The following is a 13,049-nucleotide window of genomic DNA, read 5'->3' as shown; positions in this document are numbered from 1 at the left end:
CATTATGCACGCAAACCATTGTTTGCTTATCTATCCTCCAACTGATTGGCATTTTGATTTTTTCCTCTTTGGGGCTATTTTGAATCAACCTGAGGTGAATGTTCATATACAAGTCTTTTCGTAAACACAGGTTTTCTTTCTCCTTAGCAAACACTTAGGAGTAGAATTGCTGGGTCCTATAGTAAGTGTATGTTTAACTTTATGAGAAAATGTCAATCTGATTTTCACAGTGGTTAAACCATATTACACTCCCACCAGTAATGTTTGGTAGTCTCCTTGCCCCACATCATTGAAACACTTCTGTCTTTAGTCTTTATTTTAAAATTCTAATATTGTGTACTCATTGTAGTTTTTTTTAATACATATATATTTTATTTATACTTTGTATTTGATATATTTCATGATAAACAATTTTTTTTCCATCTTAACCATTTTTTAAGTGTTCAGTTCAGCGGTATCAAATACATTCACATCGTTGTGCAAAAATCACCTCTGTCCATCCGCATAACTGTTTTCATCTTGTGAAACTGAAGCTCTATACCCCTTAAACAATAACTTCCCGTTATTCCTTGCCCCCAGCCCCTGGTAACCACCAGTCTACTTTCTGTCTTTATGATTTTGACTATTCTAAGTACCTCATATAAGTGGGATCATACAGTATGTATCTTTTTCTGACTGGCTAATTTCATTTAGCATAATGTCCCCAAGGTTCATCCATGTTATAAACATACTGCAGAATCTCCTTCCTTTTTAAGACTGAACAATATTCCATTGCATGTATATCCACATTTTGCTTATCCGTTCATCCACTGATGGACACTTGAGTTGCTTCCATGGTTTAGTTATTACGAATAGTGCTGCTGTGAACATGGGTGTACAAATATCTTTTTGAGATCCTACTTTCACTTCTTTGGGGTATATCTGCAGAAGCGGAATTGCTGGATCATATAGTAATTCTATCTTTAATTACTTGAGGAAACACCATACTGTTTTCCAAACTGACTGTACCAGTTTCCACCAGTAGTACGCCAGGGTCCCAATTTCTCCATGTCCTTGCAAACACTCATATTCTATTTTTTTGATGGTAGCCATCCTAATGGGTGTAAGGTGGTATCTCGTTGCAGTTTTGATTTGCATTTCCCTAATGATTCGTGAAGTTGAGCATCTTTTCATGTGCTTATTGGCCCTTTGTATTTCTTCTTTGGACAAATATCTGTTCAAGTCTTTTGTTAATGTTGAATCAGGTTGTTTGTTTTTTTGTTGTTATTTTTTTCTTTGTTTTTTGAATTTTTAAATTTAATTTTACTTATTTTTTTATACATCATGTTCTTATTAGTCATCCATTTTATACACATCAGTGTATACATATCAATCCCAATCTCCCAATTCATCACACCACCACCACCACCCCCAGCTGCTTTCCCCGCTTGGTGTCCATACATTTGTTCTGTACATCTGTCTCTCAATTTCTGCCCTGACATGAGTATTGGTACTCCAGCTTACATTTGATTTCCATTTTCATGGAGTATCTTTTTCCATCCCTCACTTTCAGTGTGTATGTGTCCCTAGGTCTGAAGTCAGTCTCTTGTAGACAGCATATATATGGGGCTTGTTTTTGTATCCATTCAGCAAGCCTCTGTCTTCTGGTGGGAGCATTTAATCCAATCACGTTTAAGGTAATTATCCATACGTATGTTCCTGTTACCCTTTTCTTAATTGTTTTTGTTTTTTTTTTTTGTAGGTCCTTTTCTTCTCTTGTGGTTCTCACTTAGAGAAGTTCCTTTAGCATTTGTTGTAGGGCTGGTTTGGTGGTGATGAATCTCTTAGCTTCTTTTTGTCTGTACAGATTTTGATTTCTCCATTGAATCTGAATGAGATCCTTGCTGGGTAGGGTAATCTTGGTTGTAGTTTCTTCCCTTTCATCACTTTAAGTATATCATGCCACTCCTTCTGGCTTGTAGAGTTTCTACTGAGAAATCAGCTGTTAACCTTATGGGAGTTACCTTGTATGTTATTTGTCATTTTTCCCTTTTTTCTTTCAATAATTTTTCTTTGTCTTTAATTTTTGCCAGTTTGATTACTAAGTGTCTGGGCGTGTTTCTCCTTTGGTTTATCCTATCTGGACTTTCTCTGCTTCGTGGACTTGGGTGGGTGTTTCCTTTCACATGTTAGGGAAGTTTTCAACTATGATCTCTTCAAATATTTTCTCAAGTCCTTTCTGTCTCTCTTCTCCTTCTGGGACCCCTGTAATGAGAATGTTGTTGCATTTAATGTTGCCCCAGAGCCTGTCTTCATTTCTTTTCATTCTTTTTTCTTTATTCTGTTCCATGGCAGTGAATTCCACCATTCTGTCTTCCAGGTCACTTATCCGTTCTTCTGCCTCAGTTATTCTGCTATTGATTTCTTCTAGTGTATTTTTCATTTCAGTTATTGTATTGTTCATCTCTCTCTGTTTGTTCTTTAATTCTTCTAGATTTTTGTTAAATATTTCTTGTATCTTCTAGATCTTTGCCTCCATTCTTTTTCCGAGGTCCTGGATCATCTTCACTATCATTATTCTGAATTCTTTTTCTGGAAGGTTGCCTTTCTCCACTTCATTTAGTTGTTTTTCTGGGGTTTCATCTTATTCCTTCATCTGGTACATAGTCCTGTGACTTTTCATTTTGTCTGTCTTTCTGTGAATGTGGTTTTTGTTCCACAAGCTGCAGAATTATAGTTCTTCTTGCTTCTGCTGTCTGCCCTCTGGTGGATGAGGCTATCTAAGAGATTTGTGGAAGTTTCCTGATGGGAGGGACTGTTGGTGCGTAGAGCTGGCTGTTGCTCTGGTGGGCAGAGCTCAGTAAAACTTTAATCTGCTTGTCTGCTAATGGGTGGGGCTGGGTCCCCTCTCTGTTGGATTTTTGGCCTTAGGCACCCAACACTGGAGCCTACCCGGGCTCTTTGTTGGGGCTAATGGGGACTCTGGGAGGGGTCACGCCAAGGAGTACTCCCCAGCACTTCTGCTGCCAGTTTTCTTGTCCTCACCATGAGACAGAGTGACCCCCTGCCTCTGCAGGAGACCCTCCAACAGTAGCAGGTAGCTTCCCATAATTATAGGGTGGAATAAACTTTTTCTTATGCATTCTTAAAGTAATTTTGTTGATGAAGTTCTTTTCCCAGGTAGTGGTTTAAAACATTAATATGTTTATAGTTGTTTCTTATGCAGTACAATTATTTTAGTTTTATTTGACAATTCAAATTTTAGTTGGAGAGGAAACAGCAGACAAGTGGAAGGTATATTTCTTCCATATACATAAGTTTAGTAACAAATAGATTTAGCATTTTAACAATTTTTCTAAAAATATTTTTTCATTTAATAATTTCTCAAGTATGTGAATCTTTAAATTTCAAAAAGACTATATTTATTAGAGTTGATTCATAGCAGTCTTCTTCTAAAACTAATACATCAATTTTTAATAATATTTTTTTAACTTGATATCAAGAAGTTTATTTTAAAAAATAGAATGGCATCCTGCCAAATCAGTCACATCACATCCACGGCCTGGTGAAGGGAGAATAATTCTAGTGGACCAAGTTTCATAACTGCAGTGTATGTGGAACATTTATTTTTATCAGTAGTTGTTATTTTACATCAGGACACTTGCTGACCAAAAAACAATGCTCGTTGCAATGAAACCATCACCTTGAAATGTCACAATATATAACTCAAACATTCCTGACAATTGGTTCTTGGCATATAAAGCACTTAAACAAACCATAGAGTCAACTATTAGTTTAATCATTTTTTAAGTACTCTGTTTAATAGAAAATACATTTTCATTTCTCAGTATATTTGTTTACTGAATATCTGTAAGGGTAATATTCTAGAGCTGTAAGTAGTATATGCAGTGTTTTGCTTCTCTTGAATAAGAGCTTGCAAAAATATAAATGGTCTGGTTTAAATGGTTAGAAATTAATAACTTTCTTTTTTTGTCATAGAATATAATTGATTTGTAAAATTTAGTGTGAATAAGGTTCAAAGAATAGCAGAGTGTAAGTTTCTGTTTAACATCTATCTCATTTGTGGAGCAACAGGTGACCACAGATTTGGGACAGTGAGACGGCAGTGAGTACTGCCAGCAACAGCCCAGTTGTAAGAATTTTGGTGGCACCTGTCAGTGTGATGAGATTGCTCTATTTTGAAGGATGATCCTCCTCAGTGCCCTAGTTTTCCTATTAACCCGCTTACTACCATACTGCTCCTTGCCCTTCTCTTGGACTAACTGCTGTGTCTTGTCCTATCTTTGATACAGAATCTTAAATGCTTTCAGTAGCAGCTCTTATCAGTACCACAGGAGGGGAGCGCCTTAGAGAACTGAAGTACTGTTATATTTTTCCACCTTCCAGGATAAAAGCATGCTGTTTGGATAAGAGCTGAAAATGGTTCAAGGAAAGAGTCCTAGATAAAAATAGATAAATAAATGAAATAAAATGTGAATAAATCTTTTCAAATGGTTCATGAAACAATATGACATTATTTCATACATCTTTAAGAAGTGAAGGGTTTGAAGAGTACACACATGCCAGGTGGTCTAAGGCAAAAATCCTCTTGCTTGTGAAATAAACATTTGTAGACAGGAATCTTTTTTTTTTTTTTTTAATATGATGTTTGGGAACATAATGGGAACTCTTAAACCTAGTGTACATCAAAGTTGGAATATATTAACATTTAATATAAAACGTCACCATCTGTTCTCCTGTTCTTTACTGAATTCAGAAAAGACCAGTAGTCCAACAACACAATGACCTATGTTTATAAGAAAGTATCACTTTTTGAGCAAAACACATAATATTAAGATTGATTGATTTAAAATGATATTTTAAGGCCAGAAATCTGAATTAAATAGAACCATAATTAATTTATTCTTAGCTGTCAACAGGTAGCTTAATGTAGTTTCTTACAACAGATTTAAACTTTTATTTTGGAATCAATTTCCATTGTTTAAAACAGAGATTGGCAAAGTATGTCCCACTTCTTGTTTTTGAAAATAAGTTTTATTCTAACATAACTATGCCCATTCATTTACTTAATGTCTATGGCTACTTTCATGATACAAGTGAGTGGAGTAGTCATAACAGAGACCATATGTCCAACAAAAATACTTACTCTCTGGCCTCTACAGAAAGGTTTGCGACTCTTGTCTAAATCATAAAACCGCACCTGTTGAAGCTTAAATTTATTATAGTCTAAAAAGAATAAGTATTATAAGACTTATGTTGAATATTTTCTACTTAGAAAATTTTCAGATAAATCAGTAATGTACCAAAGTGAGGGTTTTTTTTTAAATTAATTAATTAATTTTTGGCTGCGTTGGGTCCTCATTTCTGCTCGCTGGCTTTCTCTAGTTGCAGCAAACAGGGGCTATTCTTCGTTGCGATGCATGGGCTTCTCACTGCGGTGGCTTCTCGTTGCGGAGAACGGGCTCTAGGCATGCGGGCTTCAGTAGTTGTGGCATGCGGTCTCAGTAGTTGTGCTTGCGGGCTGTAGAGCACAGGCTCAGTAGTTGTGGTGCATGGGCTTTGTTGCTCCACAGCATGTGGGATCTTCCTGAAACAGGGATCGAACCCATGTTCCCTGCATTGGCAGGTGGATTCTTAACCACTGTGCCACCAGGGAAGCCCCCCCAAAGTGAGTTTTGTGGAAAGCCTATGGGTATATTTAAAAGAAAGAAAAACAAAAGGGATCCTATATTTGAACGGGATACTCTCTTTTCCCCTACTTGAGAATCTGTCAGATGATGAGGATCTGAGAAATCATTCAATAAATTAACGACTTTAACTTTTTAAATCTAATATTACCCAAATTTCTTTGACTTCTCCTTCTCCCCACTATAAACCAGTTTTTAATATTTTTGTAGGACAATAGTGGTCTGCAGAAGGAAGTGCTAAACATGCTAACCTAAAAAAATATGTACTTCTAAAATGTGAAAACATATAGGTCAGAATAGCTCAACTGAATTTATAGAATCATAGATTGTAGATTTAAAAGAGCCATATAGTTTATTTAATCGAATTCCCAATCTTAGCAGATTACAGAAAAATAAAATTGATAATTCCAATATGCTAATCTTATTTTACTACATAAGAGATGGCTAATCATGACTACCTTCAAGTTAACAAAATGCACTTAATGAATTGTGTATATATGTTGGCTTCACTCACTGTAGTTAAAGCATCGTTATGCCATAAGTGCTGAAACAATTGTGTTTTTACATATTGCATTAAATCAGTTAGTGCTATAATTAATTTTAATAGGATGTTTTTAAGTCCCTAACTAGATTACTTTATAACTAAGTACTGAATGCACCCTCTACATGTTTTGTTATTTTAGAGGTAATGTAAGTTTAATTATGCAGATAATCCAAGTAGATTTTTATTTTGCCTCTGGGTTATCGCTTTCATTTTAATGGCTTGAATGCTTCTTATCACTATTTGTGAATGGGATTAATTAAATCTAGAATGATGCTTTTAATACTGTGTGATGGAATAAATTTAGTAAGAGGGTTGACATCCATGTGTTGGTCAAAATTATTATTGAATCCGTTAGACCCTGAGAAGTATAAACTCAGAAAGACAAAATTCACTTCCATTTAGCATTTTATTGTAAATGTAGTCATTCTTTTATGGATTGTCAGTTGATTCTAAAATTAAAAAAAATATTTTTCACATTCATTCTTCTATTAAACAAATCCTTGTTGAGAACTTACTATGTATCCTATTAGAATATAAATTCCACAAAGCAGAAATCTTGATTTGTTTATGCTGTGTCCTTATTGCTTGGCATAGAGTAGCTACTCAAAACTATGTATTGAATGAATGAATGGTTTTAAATACTGAAGATTCAGCAGCATAACATGAAACAATCTCAGTACTCAAATTGCTTAAAGGCATTTGTAGCACCATGTAGAAAATACACAATAGAGATAAATATAGAGGCTATGAGTCACTTAGGAAGAGACTAACCCACTTTTTAGGAAAGGGGCCAGGGAAGGCTACCTTGCAACTACTAATTTACTTTCTGATTCTATGGATTTCTCTATTCTGGGCATTTCATATAAATGGAATAGTGCAATACAATATAATGCATGTATAAATAGAATAATATCAATACAATATGTTGTCTTTTGTGACTGGTTTCTTTCACTTAGTATAATATTCTCAAGCTTCATTGTTACATGTGGTAGCATGTATCAGTATTTTATTCCTTTTTATTGCCAAATAATTTCCCATTATGTGGGCATCCCATATTTGGTTTATCCATTCATTAATTGATAGACTTTTTTCCTGCTTTTTGGCTATTATGAATAATGCTAATATTAACATTTATGTACAAGTCTTTTTGTGTGTGGATACATGCTTTGAATTCTCTTGGATATATAACCAGGAGTAGAATTGCTAGATCATATGAAAACAATTTTATGTTTGAACTTTTTGAAGAACGTTCAAACTGTTTTCCAAACTGGCTGCGCAATTTTACATTGCCACCAGCAGTATACGATGATTCCAATTTCTCCAGGCCAACACTTGTTATTATTGATCTTTCTTATTATAGTCTTCTAAGGTTATTATTTTTTAATGGAAAATGGCTTTCAATTTGTGGAATTTTAAATACCAGCAGCCCTGGGAGAGGTATTTGTAAGAAGCTATGGTTAATTATGTAACTATTATCTTCTCTTGGGGGTGGTTTCAGAAAATATGGATTTCTTTTTTTTTTTTTTTTAATTAGAAGACTGTACATTTGACAGTAGCCTTTCACTATAAGTAGCTTTCCAAAGATTTATATAACTGAGTTAAGGAATCACTATTATAAGTAAATCATCTTAGAATTAAAAGTTTTAACATTAATTTATTCAGAAGATCACATTCGAATTAATATTTCCTCTGTTTTGGATCAAATTTTATGTGCTATTAAATGTTTTATTTTTTATATGTATGCTCTGATTTATTCCATCAGTATTCTCCCTAAGTAGATTAACCCCCTTTTAAAGGCAGCAGTTCTGTTTTATATGTTCCTGAGAGCTGTGAAGGGTCTGGGATTCTACCTTACTTTCCAGCTAACAAATAAGCCTGCCACAGTTTCATGGTTGCTGGCAGAAGACACAGGCCTTCTCAGTCAGAGACAAAGAACTCTGTTACTTACCACAATAGCAATAGCCAGAATATCAACATTTTCCTTTGCCTCTTCCCCAGTCTCCAGTTTGTTCAGGGTGACATGAAGAGGGACAAATGACATCAGCACACACAATGCATTATGTCACCCAAGAGGAACATTAAACTTGAGAGAAAGATACTGTTTCTGTTTTCCATGTCTGTTTACTATATAAAACATTCTTGAAATGATAGCCCAGAAAAAAGGCAGTCAGTGCTTCTGCTTACAAGATACACAGAAATGTGAGACCCATGAAGAATTGACTTCCAGTAGTTCTTTTTAACTATAATGTAGCTCTCAAAGTGTTTTGTACCTAGGAAGTTATAAGTTTGTTGACTTAATTTTGTTTTGCCATGCAGCATATATCAAGAGATGAATTTGTGAAATAAATATTTATTTTCTGTAAAATCTTCTGATTAGACCAAATGCTTCCCTTTTTATAACAGTAATGATTTTGTCGAGTTAAACTTTAACTTCTCTGCGATCATTGCCAAAAGAAAACTAGGTTATCTTTTGTAATGCATAAAAAAATAATGTATATGTGTAATAAGTAGATGTGCTACTTTAAGAGATTATCAACTGAAATAAGTAATACAAAATCAAGCAAGTTAATTTTTAATTAATTGCAATAAACTGGAGTGCTTAACATGAAGCTCCTCTCAACTAAATCCATTACTATCATTTAAAAAATTTATTTTATATTAATGTAAAAATATCAAGGGTAATAACCTGAAAGTAGTTGAGCTGGAGGAGTGAAGAGAAACCATCAACACCCTTGTTCAGACTCCCATAATTCACTTGGTGTTAACCACCTCCCCACTGAGGGAAGCTATAATCCATAGAGTGCTTATTTTCTTTCCCCTTTATTTATTTATTTTCCCTACTGACATTTATTACTTTAATGATACTTAGGTGCTGTAGAATAAATGCCTCTGTTTCAGACATATAGAAAATCCAATAATCTATCACTTTGATAAACCATTCCATTAGTAGGGAATAACTACAAATATTCTATATGCAAGTACTTTATATCATTCTGGAAATGCAATCAAGAAGCAATGCTTTAAGGCTACACATTAAGGCTACCTTGGTTATTTAAATGTGTATAAGCAACAAGGGCACTTTTGCAAAAGGTAGTATAAATTAAACAGTATCTCCATCTTAGGAAAAGAAAAGCTATTACAAGCCAACTACACATTCAAAATGGTATCTTACAACTTATTGCTATTATTCTCATGCAGGGTAGATTATTGCTCACAACCGCACATTTCAGAACACCAAGCAATTTTCATATTTTTGTTACCTTTTAAGCAAGGTGACATCAGAATAAAAACTTTTAAAATTAAACTTTTCTTTTCTGTTAAAAGTGAAATTTATTACAATACAGTAAGTGCAAGTGTTATTAAAAATGCTTGTTAAAATTATAGTGTCTATATAATTTTTCTAATATAAATATTGGAAATAACAACTTTAACAGTTCTATACATACATAGTACACTGAAAACATAAAATCATGCACAAGGCTAAAATATCACTTTGCACATTATCCTTTTAGGTATTACTCTTGTCTTCTGATCCCAGCATCATTACAGAATATGGAGTTACAAACTTCAAGGTTTCAGTGTTTTCAATGTATGTCAGTTATCACACATTAACAATGCTTTAAAATCATTGCTTATATTCTACACGTGGTTCTAGTTCCCATATTTCCCTTTCTCGATAGGTCTTGGACAAAAAGTTGATCTAGAAAACCTATGATTACAGGACCCAGCATGACATGAATTCTCAATGACTCATTTAAAAGTGGCATAAAGTGTCATATAAATATATATATATATATTTTTTTTCTTTTTAAGTCCTACAGGGCCTGAAAGACAATAAGTATATCGCATGTAAATAAGATAAAGCAGCTCACCCTCTGCTTGCTTACTTGGCTCCACGTCTCTATAGGAAGGAGAAGCCGAACCATGAAGAAGTTAGGGCAAATCGGAACTGCTGGGAGTGTGTGTGTTTGGGGGGCTGGAGGGGCTGGTGAGGGTGTGTGGGGAGCAGCATAGGGAAGGAGCTGGGGAGAAATGTCATATTATGAAGGGAAATTAAACAGCGTTACTTATCCATTCTTCCCTATCCTGCTAAAGCAGGGGCCAGTTCCAGCCCAGCCTCCCTCCCCTGCCTCCCAGTGGGGGATTCGTCCCCCCAGCACTGTGAAGGCAGCCACTGCCTTTCAGACAATGTGAAGCCATAGCTGTTCCCTACTGAGAACACTTCACAAATTTGAGGAACAGGCTATAAATTATAGGTTTGGACATTTCACAAATACCAAGGATAGTCTGAAGTAGGCCTCAACATGAGGGGCAGGGGAAACAGTTTTTACAAGCAGCTAATGCCCAGAGAGGCTAAGGGGTTCAGCCAAGGGGAAGGCAATGCTTCTTCCTTCATGACAGCACTTCTCAGGCTTTAATGTGCATGCGATTCACTTGGGATCTCATCAGAATGTATTAGGTTGAGGGTGGGGCCTCAGACTCTGCACTTGTAATAAGCTCCTATGGACCATGCTTCGAGATGCTGATGCTCTTGGTCTATGGACCACACTTGGAGAAGCAAGAGTCTGCAACATAAAGAGAGAGCTGCCTCTGTGTCTCTGGGCCACAGGTATATCTTGGAAGTCCTGGGCAGAGCTGAGACAGCCCCAGCGCTATGTATCCACTCAAGCACATCCCCAGGGAAAAGGTGGAGATGCAGCACACTGAGTGAGCAACTGTCTACAAGACTGTGTTAACATATTTTCTGAGAGCACCAGGACTCTATGAACAGCTAAACAAATAACATAATTCAACTTGAGTAAATGGAGAGATCTACTGGCTGGGAATAAAACTAACCTTTTCCCCATGTAGTCCTCCTTAAAGTGAATATGATTACAAAGGTATAAAAAAACAGCATTTTAAATTTCATAGTAAAAGGCCACATGTGCACACATATACATACAGTATGAATTCTAAGAAATTAAATGCATTTTTTCAGAATAAAGCACGTGCTACCACTGCTCCCAGCTCCAAATACAAGGAAAAAAACCTTGAATTGTAAGGAAAACCACTGCATTGCCTGCCAGCACCAGGCCACAGGCTCCCCATTTGATCACAGGCACCTGAGCAAGAATAACAGGAAATCCAAAGGCAGAAACAACCCTTCCGGTAGTGAAAAAATAAGACAGCTCCCGACAGGCACTACTTGTTGCATCGGCGTCGTATGTTGCTCGTTTGGCAGTAAAATAGGGGATGGGAGAGATGACGTGGAGTATCAGGACAAACAAGGGTCAGTAAACACCGTAATCCTCTAAGGCACATCCCAGCATAAGAAAAGTTAGCCCAATAGCCCCAGTGAAGGATAATGCCACAAGAGCTTTAACGCCCGCCGTGTCTCCTGAGCTGGGGCCGCGGCTGCTTCCGGCTTCTTGCTATGGCCCCGCCCTTCTTTCCCCTTTAACTGAACTATTGTCCAACCTTGATTCCCCTCTCCCATACTTAGGTAATTAATTTTTTGGTTACCTAAATGCAGACAGTCACTAATATTTCTTCTTGTTTCATGTGGTTTAGTACATTGCCCTTAGTAATACTGTGCTACCTGTCTCGAGAATTCAACATGTTACCTTTCTTTCAATAATTCTTTCATACAGAGTAATCTTTGAAAATCTTTATTCCACCAACTTTAAATATACTTTTGTTCTATGAAGCTAAATAGTGGTTTCATTAGAACAGTTTTCTGCATTATTGGTTTTCTTATTTTGAAAATGAAAATATTTCTATATAGTTCTGAGTTTACTGTTATATCTCAAATGTTTCATTCTGCTTTAGAATTCAGTTAAAGACTTCTGATTTTAGCTTTAGACAAACATATTCTTCCTATTGTCTTGTAGGAAATATTTTTTCTCTTCCCTGGAGCTAGTGTTTGATGTCACAGAGTATGCCCCTGACAAACAAGGCCTGTTCTTTGACCTGACCTCTATGGTCAGAATTGCCCTTCTTCCATCCTTCTGTTTTCCAAAGGGTTAACTTTTGGTTTCCAGACTAAGACTTAATATATTCTAGAATTACATTTAGTTAAAATAGGAAAGATTTATTCAGTTATTGTCTAGAAAAATGTAAAAAGGTGAGCATTCATTTGCTTCTATTACCCCTCACCCTGGACATTAGCAATGACATCTCCATCAAAAACAAAATAGATTCATTCAAGCAGGAAAAAATAAAAATCTTCACTTGAGTCATTTAAGTGAAGGTTTAAACGTTTCTTGTATCAATGAGATAATATTTCAATTCTCCATTTAACTTACAGAGGTAAAGGGGAAAAAAAGGGGTGAGGATTGTGGATGCAATGTCTATTCCTTCTTGGATCTAAATATTGACTCTGCCAAGTGTGGTCTTTTCCAGGAATTAGATAACTAAAAAAATAAAATAAAATTCCAGTGAAACGAATCCAGCCCAATATTATCTTTAATTCAATGTAAACATACCTTATATAGCCTGATAGTTTCTACTAACATACTGTCTTTAATCCTAGTAATTTATATTTTTATAGTTTCTGTATCATGCCTAAAATGTTGCTTACTCTAATTAGCTTATGGTCAACAGTATCTTTAATTAGAAATATTGGTAATCTGTCCCCCACAGCATTTCATTTAGTGTGTTTCATTTTAGTGGTTCCAGGATGATTATCGTAATGAACAGAGTGACAAAAAGTACCATTAAGCAGAAATGAAATAGAATACCCATCAGGGCAAAAAGGGTTGTGGGTTTGTGTGTTAGTAAAAGAATGGTCTGTACTTTGAATACAGTACTAAAACTGTCAATAAAAGTTGGCATTGAGT

At 35.6% G+C, this 13,049-nt stretch overlaps 1 protein-coding gene and 1 pseudogene across 1 annotated transcript in view; one reads left to right on the top strand and one right to left on the bottom strand.

Annotated features, from left to right (window-relative positions):
* NAALADL2 (N-acetylated alpha-linked acidic dipeptidase like 2) overlaps positions 1–13,049 on the top strand; it is a 1,488,397-nt gene that overhangs the window by 993,175 nt on the left and 482,173 nt on the right. The window lies entirely within an intron of this gene.
* LOC111174817 (leptin receptor gene-related protein pseudogene) overlaps positions 10,644–13,049 on the bottom strand; it is a 68,172-nt pseudogene continuing 65,766 nt past the window's right edge.

This window comes from Delphinapterus leucas, chromosome 4, assembly GCF_059928025.1.
Source record: "Delphinapterus leucas isolate spDelLeu-1000000601 "Yukka" chromosome 4, BTC_Dleu_Yukka2, whole genome shotgun sequence".
Lineage (NCBI taxonomy): Eukaryota > Metazoa > Chordata > Mammalia > Artiodactyla > Monodontidae > Delphinapterus > Delphinapterus leucas.
The sequence above is the reverse complement of the archived record's forward strand: the minus strand, read 5'-3'. Positions and strand labels throughout refer to the sequence as shown.